We start from the raw sequence: 12,764 nt of genomic DNA on the forward strand, positions 1-12,764 counted from the left end.
TATTCCAAAACGGATTGGAGTTAGGGGTGGGGTGTGGGTGTTGGGGGGCATTCCCCCGATCCATTTCCTTTTGTTTTCCCTTCTGTGACACAGGAACCAGAGGAGACCATTCAGCCTCCTGCCTGTTTGCCCCCATTCAGGTCAATCCTGGTGGAATCTGGATGTGAGGGTGTCCCATCCCTGATAATCCTAACCCTCGCTATCCCGTACCTAATCAAACCGCATCTGCCTCAGACTCAGAAACCACCAACGTGACCCCAGTCTGCTCCAGGTCCCCACTCACCCCCAAACCCCCTGATCCCCACAATACGGTGTGACGAGGAGCTTCCTGACAGCAGCCCCTCCCCCAGCACTCACACACACCAACACCCACTCTCACATACACACACACCAACACCCACTCTCACATACACAAACACTCACACCCACTCTCACACACACACACACTCACACCCACTCTCACACACACACACACACACACTCACACCCACTCTCACACACACACACACACTCACACCCACTCTCACACACACACACACTCACACCCACTCTCACACACACACACACACACACTCACACCCACTCTCACATACACACACACACACTCACACCCACTCTCACATACACACACACACCAACACCCACTCTCACATACACACACACTCACACCCACTCTCACACACACACACACACACCAACACCCACTCTCACACACACACACACTCACACCCACTCTCACATACACACACACACTCACACCCACTCTCACATACACACACACACACTCACACCCACTCTCACATACACACACACACCAACACCCACTCTCACATACACACACACTCACACCCACTCTCACACACACACACACACACTCACACCCACTCTCACATACACACACACACTCACACCCACTCTCACATACACACACACACACTCACACCCACTCTCACACACACACACACACTCACACCCACTCTCACATACACACACACACTCACACCCACTCTCTCACACACACACACACACACACTCACACCCACTCTCACACACACACACACACACACACTCACACCCACTCTCACACACACACACACACTCACACCCACTCTCACACACACACACACTCACACCCACTCTCACACACACACACACACACACTCACACCCACTCTCACATACACACACACACACTCACACCCACTCTCACATACACACACACACCAACACCCACTCTCACATACACACACACTCACACCCACTCTCACACACACACACACACACCAACACCCACTCTCACACACACACACACTCACACCCACTCTCACATACACACACACACTCACACCCACTCTCACATACACACACACACACTCACACCCACTCTCACATACACACACACACCAACACCCACTCTCACATACACACACACTCACACCCACTCTCACACACACACACACACACTCACACCCACTCTCACATACACACACACACTCACACCCACTCTCACATACACACACACACACTCACACCCACTCTCACACACACACACACACTCACACCCACTCTCACATACACACACACACTCACACCCACTCTCTCACACACACACACACACACACTCACACCCACTCTCACACACACACACACACACACACTCACACCCACTCTCACACACACACACACACTCACACCCACTCTCTCACACACACACACACACTCACACCCACTCTCACACACACACACACACTCACACACACCAACACCCACTCTCACATACACACACACTCACACCCACTCTCACACACACACACACACTCACACCCACTCTCACATACACACACACACACTCACACCCACTCTCACACACACACACACACACTCACACCCACTCTCACACACACACACACACTCACACCCACTCTCACATACACACACACACCAACACCCACTCTCACATACACACATACACACTCACACCCACTCTCTCACACACACACACCTCACACCCACTCTCACATACACACACACACACTCACACCCACTCTCACATGCACACACACACTCACACCCACTCTCACACACACACACACTCACACCCACTCACACCCACTCTCACATACACACACACTCACACCCACTCTCACATACACACACACTCACACCCACTCTCACACACACACACACTCAAACACACTCAGAATCACACAGACTCACACATAATCACACACACAAACACACCCACACTAACATGTACCCACCCACACACATGTACTCACAAGCACACACACACCCATACACTCACACCCACTCACACACTCACACCCACTCACACACACACACTCACACCCACTCTCACACACAGAGACACACACACACTCACATTCACACACACACACACTTACACACTCAAACACACTCACAATAACACAGACTCACACATAATCACACACATGCACACCCACACACATGCACACACACAAACACACCCACACTAACATGTACCCACCCACACACATGTACTCACAAGCACACACACGCCCACACAGACTCACACACACACACACAAACAGGGTGATGAGGAGAGATTGAAGAGTTTGGGACTGTTCTCCTTAAGAAGAATGCTGAGAGGTGATCCAACCACTCACTGGGCAGGACAGAGTGGACAGGGTGAAGCTGTCCCTGCTTATAAAAGGGACCAGAATGGGAGGGACATAGATTTAAAGTGAGGTGTAATGGAAGCAAGGGGAGGATACACATTTTTACCCAGCGAGTGGGGAGGGTTTGGAATTCACTGCCTGGAAATGTGGTGGGGGTGAGTTTAATTGGAACATTCAAGAGGAGCATTGGACCAGTTATTTGAATCAAAATGGTGTGCAGAGATATGGGGAATAGGCAGGAGATTGGCACAAGGTGATAGAACTGCATAGACATAACGGACCAAATAGCCTCTTTCGGGACTGTAACAATTCAGCGATTCCGTGGAGTCAGTGTGAGTGGAGTCATGATTCAGTGTGAGGTTAGGCTGAGGACAGTGGAATTTCAGCTTCTGTCATCAGGTCATCGTAGCCAGCACCTGACATGACGAAGATGGTTTTATAAAAGAGAAAACATGGGCAGAAAATGGCTGCAGTGGTCATGTGACCACACATTATGGCACATCTTGGGGGAACATTGTGGAATAGATAAAGCCGTCTGCTCTAAAAACACCATTTTGAGGTTCTTGTGGGGTGGTGATAGAGTCCCTGTGTCTGAGCCAGGAGGTCTGGATTCAGGTTCCGTCTCCTCCCGAACACGATGAATCAAAAATCTCTAAAAATGACCATTTTTTTCAAAACACATTGAAATTGGATCAGGGTGGGGAATTTCACACATGGACAACAATTTGCCAGCTCAGGAGATGAAAGGTTGACCTGCCAGTTCCCCAGTTTATAAAGACAATGAACTGCACTCAGGAATATTAACTGGATAATTTTTATTTGCAAGGAAGTAGAGACAAGCAATACGTTGGCAATAACCTCCAATATTCCTTAAATTCTGGAATAGTTCCTGTGGAGTGTTAGCAAGCAAAGGTCATGTACAATGTAAGAAGGGATTGAGAGACAAAACAGGGAACTTCTGTAGATGGTGGGTTAGTAAGTTTGCAGATGATACAAAGATTGGTGGAGCTGTGGATAGTGTAGAAGGTTGTCAAAGGATATCGCGGGATATAGATCAGTTACAGATATGGGCAGAGAAATGGCAGATGGATTTTAAACTGGGTGAGTGTGAGGTGCTGCACGTTGGGTGATCAAATGTTCAGGAAAAATATACAGTTAATGGCAGGACCCTGACCAGCCTTGATGGACAGAGGGACCTTGGGGTTCAAGTCCATAGCTCCCTGAAAGCAGCCACACAAGTGGATAGGGTGGGAAAGAAGGTGTATGGCATAATTGACTTTATTGGTCAGGAAATTGAGTACAAGTGTCAGGGTGTCATGCTGCTGCTTTATAAGACTTTGGTTAGGCCTCACTTCGAGTATTGCGTTCAATTCTGGTTGCCTCATTTCAAGAAGTATGTGGAGTCTTTGGAGAGGGTGCAGAAGAGGTTTACCAGGATGATGTCAGGATAAGAGGGTATGAGTTATAAGGAGAGGCTAGAAAAACTCATGTTGTTTTCTCTGGAGCAGTGAAGGCTGAGGGGAGACTTAATAAAGGTAATAAAATTATGAGATGCACAGATAGTGTTGATGTTCAGAATCTGTTTCCCTCAGTTGGAATGTCTGGTACGAGGTGGCATGCATTTAAGGTGAGAGGGGGAAAGTTCAAGGGAGATTGAGAGGCAAGTCTTTTACCCAGAGAGCACTGAGGGAGTGCCGCACTGTCACAGGGTCAGTGCTGAGGGAGTGCCGCACTGTCACAGGGTCAGTGCTGAGGGAGTGCTGCACTGTCGGAGGGTCAGTGCTGAGGGAGTGCCACACTGTTGCAGGGTCAGTGCTGAGGGAGCGCCGCACTGTCGGAGGGTCAGTGCTGAGGGAGCGCCGCACTGTCGGAGGGTCAGCTCTGAGGGAGCGCCGCACTGTCGGAGGGTCAGTGCTGAGGGAGCGCCGCACTGTCGGAGGGTCAGTGCTGAGGGAGTGCCGCACTGTCAGAGGTCCACCTTCCATCCCACCCCCCAACCCTCACCTGTCATCCTCCCACCCTCCCAGTGGACCCATCTTTGACCTTCCTGCCTGTGAATATGAAGGAATTGGCCTCAGTACCAGGCTGATTTGAATCTCATGGAGATTCAGGAATTGCCCAGAATTTGGTTTCCTGATCCCAGAATCCAATCCAAACAGAGATCCTCAAACAGTTTAGAACAAGGAGGAAGTGTTTTCTTTGTCCCCTTGGCCTCCAACACTGACTTTTATGAGTTAAGATTTGCGCTGAACCATTTTCAGAATCATATCAGGGAATAATATTTAACTTTCGGAGGTTTTGTTGCAGTGCTGAGTTTAAACAGGGTTTTATTGCTGCCTGAAAGAATCAGGGGCTCATGTGAGGCACATTTGAACAAGAGAATGAAATCCCTCAATCTCAGAGGGAACATTACCCTCAATCATTGAATCACAAGCTGATACAGGAATTGAGAGTGAGAGAGTGGGGATCAATGATGGGATGAGCGGGGGATGGGATGAGAGCAATTGCAGCAGAAGCAATTCTCAATTCAAGACTCATTGGAACATATTAACAGGAGGAGGCCATCAGCCCCTTGAGCATTTAAGGAGATCATGGCTGACCTGTAGTCTACCTCCATATATCTGACTTTCACACATGTTCCTAATGGCTTAACATAAATATATCTGTCTCAGATTTAAAATTAACAGCTGATCCAGCATCCCCTGCTGTTTGTAGAAGAGAGTTCCAAGCCTCTCCCACCCTGCTGTTTGTAGAAGAGAGTTCCAAGCCTCTCCCACCCTTTGTGTGTCAAAGTGCTTCCTAATGTCTCTGGATCGCTCTGGGCCCTCATTCTCAGACTCTGCTCCCTCTCGTTCTAGAGGGAGTCATTTAGTTTTCTCTGTCTTTGGGTCCAGTGACCCTCCCTGAGAACGTTCTGAGAAAGGATTACTCATCCTGATTTCTCTCCACAGACGCTGCCAGACCTGCTGAGCTTTTCCAGCAATTTCAGTTTTTTTGTTTCTGATTTCCAGCATCTGCAGTTCTTTCAGGTTTTATTTTGTATAATCTCGCCACATAACGTAACCCCTGAAGTTCAGGTATCGTCCGTGTAAACCCAGGTTGTACTCTTTCCATGACCAATCTATCCTTCTGAAGATGTGGAGCCCAGACCTGCTCACAGTGCTCCAGGTGAGAGGGCTCTAACCAAGGGTTTGTATTACTGCAACATAACATCCGCGTCCTTATATTCCAGTCCTCTCAATATAAAGGCCAGTTTTCCATTAGCCTTCCTGATTAATTTCTGCTTTCCATTTTAAAGATTTGCATTTAATTGTGAGAGGGCTGAAACTCAGAGTGAAGATTGGAAATAATCGTGGAGCCCACTGTGGTGTGTCCCACTGCTCTCATGTTGTTCCCCCCAGTCCAGATCAGACCAGACCAGAACAGGCCAGACCCCCTCAAACTATTTTAAGAAGGTAGACTAGATCCTAACATTTCCTTATTTTAAAGGTAGTGTTGTCTTTCGGTGTGATTGGTCCAACTATTTAATGTTAAGCGAAACACAACTTATTCCAACACTACAGTTAAAATACAACAACAGGAGAAACTTGGAATAACGTAACTCTATTGTAAAACTTAACAGAATAATAGATACAGTAACCATTACCAATTAACTGTTCCAATGTAGTAACATGTCATAAACACACCCCTTGGCAAAAAGGCAAATTCAGACACAGATTGTCTCACATGCAGTTCTCCAATCCAGGAGGAAAAGATATCAAAAGACAATTTGGGGTGGGGGGAGGTTGGAGGGTTGTGGAGAAGAGAGAGAGAGAGAGACAGACAGACAGAGAGAGACAGAGAGAGTAGAAGCTGGGGGTTTCACTGCTTTCAGAGTGTGATGAGTACCCAGCACCAACTGCTGAAAGCTAAACTACAATTCTGGGATCTGTGACAGCTTGACCCCACCCATTCAGGCTGCTTCTATTGTTCCAACTTTTAATAAAACACACCCAAGGCCTCACAAGGTGTTTATCTTTTCATGTACTGCTCGCTACCTTCTCCCAATCTCTCTATAAATGAAACTTGGACAAAACACACTTCTTACATTGACAGGACCATCATAGAGTCACGGCAGACTCCTGCCCCCTCACTCCATCCCTGCCCTCCCTGACCTTCAGTGACTCCTGAGTGACCTTACAATTCTCATCATGCTTTTCAAATCCCTCCATATCCCCCTCTGGCCCAGCAACCTGCCCCCACCCTGTAACCTCCTCCCCTCCAATAAAGCACCACCTCCTCACAGCTTCTTCCCTCCCCACAACCCACCCCCATAACCTGCTCCCTCCCCACTACCTGACCCCCCTGCCCCCCATAACCTCATCCCCACTACAACCCTCCAAGGTCTCTGTGCTCCTCAAACTTCTTCATTCTGGGGTTAAAGGGAGTACAGGGATTGGGGTGACATCGGAAACAGGGCACTGAGTTGGTCGATTGGATTGGATGGGGAGCAGGCCTGATCGGCCCAATGGCCTATTTGCTTGTATTTCTCAGGAAGTCTATACTTTCTGGTCACCATCTCCCATTTTAATCCCCACACCATCAATGGCCATGTTATCAGCTTCCCGAGTTGGAGTTTTGGAATTCCCTCCACTCCTGTCAGTGTCTGTGCCACTGGATTTAGTGTTCCCAGGGTCTCAGTGCTAAACCCTGCCCTATAATGGTGCCCTGATGCACCCGTCATCTGATACATTGGAAATATTGGATACAATATATTGAATTAAAGGTGCTACTCAGATCGAAGTTGTTGTTGTTGATGAACAGAGCCTCGGAGTGAGATGTCATGGAGTGATTCCAGTGTGGACAAACGAGAGATCCTCACTGTGCAGCTCTTTGATCAGACTCTTGGTTTCTCTCCGTCATTGTTGAAGGAAATCCACCTGATCCTCCACCCTCAGAATCGCACGACTCTAAACATCAGTGGGCTGAATGGCCTCAAATACTGTATCAATTCTGTACATTTGCACCAAGTTTCTTGAGTGTTGATTAGATTAGATTACTTACAGTGTGGAAACAGGCCCTTCGGCCCAACAAGTCCACACCGCCCCGCCGAAGCGCAACCCACCCATATCCCTGCATTTACCCCTTACCTAACACTACGGGCAATTTAGCGTGGCCAATTCACCTGACCCCCACATCTTTAGACTGTGGGAGGAAACCAGAGCTCCCAGAGGAAACCCACGCAGACACGGGGAGAATGTGCAAACTCCCCACAGAGAGTCACCCGAGGCTGTTGTTGGGGCTGCCCTCATCCAGGAAAGGGAGGTGTATTCCATGTGTCTTGTAGATGGTGGGGAGTCAGGAGGGGAGTTACTGCTGCAGTTTTTAACTTCTGATCTGCTCTTGTAGCCACTGTGTTCATGTGGGGAGTTCAGCTGAGTTTCTGGTCAATGGTAAACCCCAGGACGTTGATAGTGGGTGACTCAGTGATGGTAACACCATTGAATATCAAGGGGCAGTGATTAGATATTCTCTCATTGGTGATGGTCATTGTCTGGCATTTGTGTGGTGTGAATGTAATTTGCCACTTGTCAGCCCAAGCCTGGATATCGTCCGGATCTTCTTGCATTTGAGCACGGACTGCTTCAGAATCTGAGCAGTGACAGATGGTGCTGAACATTGTGCGATTATTGGAAAACATCCTCACTTCTGACTGTATGATAGAGGAAAATCTCCAGGGGAATTGATGGAGGGGGGATGTTGGAAAAATTCCTGGAGGACACCAAACAGTCATGAGGGATATGTTAAAACAAACAGGGTAGATAAAGGGGAGCAGGATGATGTAGTCTATAGGGGCATTTGATAAGGAATCAGATAACGGTTCAGACATAGAGTAAAATCACAAGGTCTCAGAATGGATAGAGAATTGGGCAGCATTAGGAAAACAGCAGAGCCAGGAGAAATGGGTCATTTTCAGACTGACAATGCCCAATGAGTGGAATGCCACAAAGACTCGTGCTGGGGCTCTGACGAGCTCCAGACTGGAGCAATGATTTGTATAAAGGCACTGAATGTGTTGTAGCTCCAGTTCAAATACAGTCATTTATAGTTCAACTAGTTGTGAGGATGATAGATACTGCAGAGTAATAGTGACAGATTCAGCATGTGGGTAAATGGTTGGTAGATGCAGTAAATGAATAGCGACAGTGTAGAACTCTGAAGTTCCAACAGATCTGGGTCCGACAGCATGAATCAGTTAAAGCAAGTGATTAGGAATTGGAATGGAACTTATTGCAATGGGGATTGTATATATAAATGGGGAAGACTTGTACAGTGCATTGTGAGACTGCATTTAGAGAACAGCTTTAACTTCCAGACTTAAGGAGGTGGATACTGACATTGGGAGCAGTTAAGAGGTGATTCCTTCGGTTGGCATTTTCTGAGGGAATGTTGGGCAGGTTGAGTCCGTATCCCGTGGAATTTGATGGATGAGGGGGTGATGTCATTATAACGCCTGTGCTCTGTGATCTTGAGCTAATTGGGAGCAATGCATTCTCTAGGTCCACTGGTCCCAGGAAAATGGGGTGGCACATTATCAGCCATAATCTTATTGAGTCACAGATCAGGCTTGATGGGCTGAATAGCCTCCTCCTGCGCCAGTTGCTTCTGGTAACACACAGGGAGTTAGAAGGGGTTATGTCCCTGAGTTCATGATAATCCACCCAATCCACACAGAATTCCCACTGTCAGCCCTGAGCTTCAGCTCCAGGGTATATGTTCCCCAATCCCACCTTCCCTGACTCCCCTCTGTCCCAAACCAGCCCCATACAGAACTCAAACTCCCTCCCTCTTCATCCCCCCACCCCCCTTACACCTCACCATGACCCCGTGACCCTAACCCCTGTATCTACCTCACCCTTACCCCCATGCTGCTTCACACACACTCACATATACACACCCACCCCCCCCACATCCCCACCCCCCCACACACACACACACATACACACCCACCCCCACACACCACCCCCCCACACACATCCACACCCCCACCCCCCCCACACACACACACCCTCACACACACACACGCACAGCGACACACCCACCCACATACACAAACACACCCACCTACATAGACACCCACACATACACCCACACATACACACCCTGAGATTGACCCCCGACCCCCAGGTTCCAGAGAGAAGAAGTCAATTGATGATGACTCATTGATGAAATTGAGAAGCAACATTCTTTGACCCAGAGAGAATCATTGCAACACAAGGCAGCTGCATGTTCACACTAATCTGTTTATTAGACAGCACACTAGCACGGGGCACAAAGTGATTCCACAATGTTCACAAACATCAAAATATCCCAAAACTTCAACTGTTCAAGGACAGGAACAACAGGAGGGGATCAGAGGCTGAGAGTCTGACAGGAACCAAACATTGGGTACTGACCTTCTGAACAGAGACAGCACCCATCACCCACCACCCATCACCCACCACCCACCCACTCACCACCCACTCACCCACCACCTACCCACTCACCCACCACCCATCACCCACCACCCACCCACTCACCCACCACCTACCCACTCACCCACCACCCACTCACCCACCCACTCACCCACCACCTACCCACTCACCCACCACCCACTCACCCACCACCCACCCACTCACCCACCACCCACCCACTCACCACACACCCACCCACCACCCACTCACCCACTCACCACCCACCCACCCACCACCCACTCACCCACCACCCATCACCCACTCACCACCCACCCACCCACCACCCACTCACCCATCACCCACTCACCACCCACCCACCCACCACCTACCCACTCACCCACCACCCACTCACCCACCACCCACCCACTCACCCACCACCCACCCACTCACCACCCACCCACCACCCACTCACCCACCACCCACCCACTCACCACCCATCACCCACTCACCACCCACCCACCCACCACCCACTCACCCACTCACCCCCCACTCACCCACTCACCACCCACCCACCCATCACTACCAAAACACTGGATAATTACTTTCTGAACAGAGACAGCACCCAATCACCTGAGGGCAAATTCCTTCTGCAACTGACTCCCCCACTACCCAATACTCCACCCCCATTTTCTGATATTCCATCCTCATTATCTGACACTCTGCCCCCATTATCTGATACACTGCCCCCATTATCCGATACCCTGTCTTCATTACCCGATACCCCGTCCCCATTACCCGATAACCCGTCCCCATTACCCGATAACCCGTCCCCATTACCCGATACCCCGTCCCCATTACCCGATACCCTGTCTTCATTACCCAATACCCCGTCCCCATTACCCGATACCCGTCCCCATTACCCGATGCTCCGTGCCTGTTGTTATATTTCAGTTGCTTTGCGTATATTTTATCAATGCCAACCCCCCCAATCCCCAAGCTGGCCTGCTCTGTCAGCTGGTAGTGCCCAGATCACCAAGGGACAGGCAGCCCACTGCCCAGTTACTGTAGCATGGATATATCCTGTGAGTGAAGTGGGGTGTGTTGGGCCGGGGGCATGATCAGACACTGGTCAGGTTATACACACTGGGCTCTGTCTCCATGGTGCAGACAATGGGAAAGAGGCCTGGCAGAGGCTATAAACACGAGTCTGTGCATTGGAGCATGAGGGAAGCACAAAGGCCAAGATAGTAAACCCCATCAGAATGACTGAGGCCAGCTACACCACACAATGACCAGCGGCACATTGCAGAACAGCGCTGTACAATATCGAAAAACCCAGAAGCATCGAGATCAGGAGCAAGAGGCTTGTAGTATCCATAGAAACACAACAGCAACCAGCAGAATGCACCAATCACAGAGCACACTGCACTGTCACCATGACAACAAGTTAACTTGGTAAAGAGGGAGATTTCTGTGAATGGGGAGATTAATGACCGTCAACTCAGCCAGGAACTGGCTAACTGCCCCCAGCAAAGGTCAGAGAGACTCGCACTTCACACTCTCTATGGTCAGGTTCGGCTGTAGGTACTGGGGGGGTGAAAGGTCACAGAATTGGCGAGTATGATCCACAGGAGATCCCCAGGAGAGGGGGGAATGAGTGCAGCCAATGTCTCTGAACAGTCTTCACCCCACACAGCAATATCGGAGAAAATGACTGATTTTACTCTGGGGAGAGACAGCCAGGCACAGCTTTGGGAATGGAGTTGGGAATGGGGAATGGGAGAATTCAGCACTTTGACCATTGGCAAGTAGTGTTCCCCTTCCTCCTCCTTGACTGAGGGAGTGCCGCACTGTCGGAGAGCAGTGCTGAGGGAGGCTGCACTGTCGGAGGAGCAGTGCTGAGGGAGGCTGCACTGTCAGTGGGTCAGGGCTGAGGGAGTGCAGCACTGTCGGAGGGTCAGTGCTGAGGGAGTGCTGCACTGTCGGAGGGTCAGTGCTGAGGGGAGCGCCGCACTGTCGGAGGGTCAGTGATGAGGGAGTGCCACACTGTCGGAGGGTCAGTGCTGAGGGAGTGCCGCACTGTCGGAGGGTCAGTGTTGAGGGAGTGCCGCACTGTCGGAGGGTCAGTGTTGAGGGAGTGTCGCACTGTCGGAGGGTCAGTGCTGAGGGAGCGCCGCACTGTCGAAGGGTCAGTGCTGAGGGAGCGCCGCACTGTCGGAGGATCAGTGCTGAGGGAACGCCGCACTGTCGGAGGGTCAGTGTTGAGGGAGTGTCGCACTGTCGGAGGGTCAGTGCTGAGGGAGCGCCGCACTGTCAGAGGGTCAGTGCTGAGGGGGTGCCACACTGTCAGAGGGTCAATGCTGAGGGAGTGCCGCACTGTCGGAGGGTCAGTACTGAGGGAGTGCCGCACTGTCGGAGGATCAGTACTGAGGGAGCGCCGCACTGTCGGAGGATCAGTACTGAGGGAGTGCCGCACTGTCGAAGGGTCAGTGCTGAGGGAGCGCCGCACTGTCGGAGAATCAGTGCTGAGGGAACGCCGCACTGTCGGAGGATCAGTACTGAGGGAGTGCTGTACTGTCGGAGGGTCAGTACTGAGGGAGTTAAACTGAGGCTCTTTTAATCTACTCAGTTGCACTTATATATTCCTGCTGCCCCTCCAAGGAAATGTGTGG

Source organism: Chiloscyllium punctatum, chromosome 9 (assembly GCF_047496795.1).
Source record: "Chiloscyllium punctatum isolate Juve2018m chromosome 9, sChiPun1.3, whole genome shotgun sequence".
Taxonomy (NCBI): Eukaryota; Metazoa; Chordata; class Chondrichthyes; order Orectolobiformes; family Hemiscylliidae; genus Chiloscyllium; species Chiloscyllium punctatum.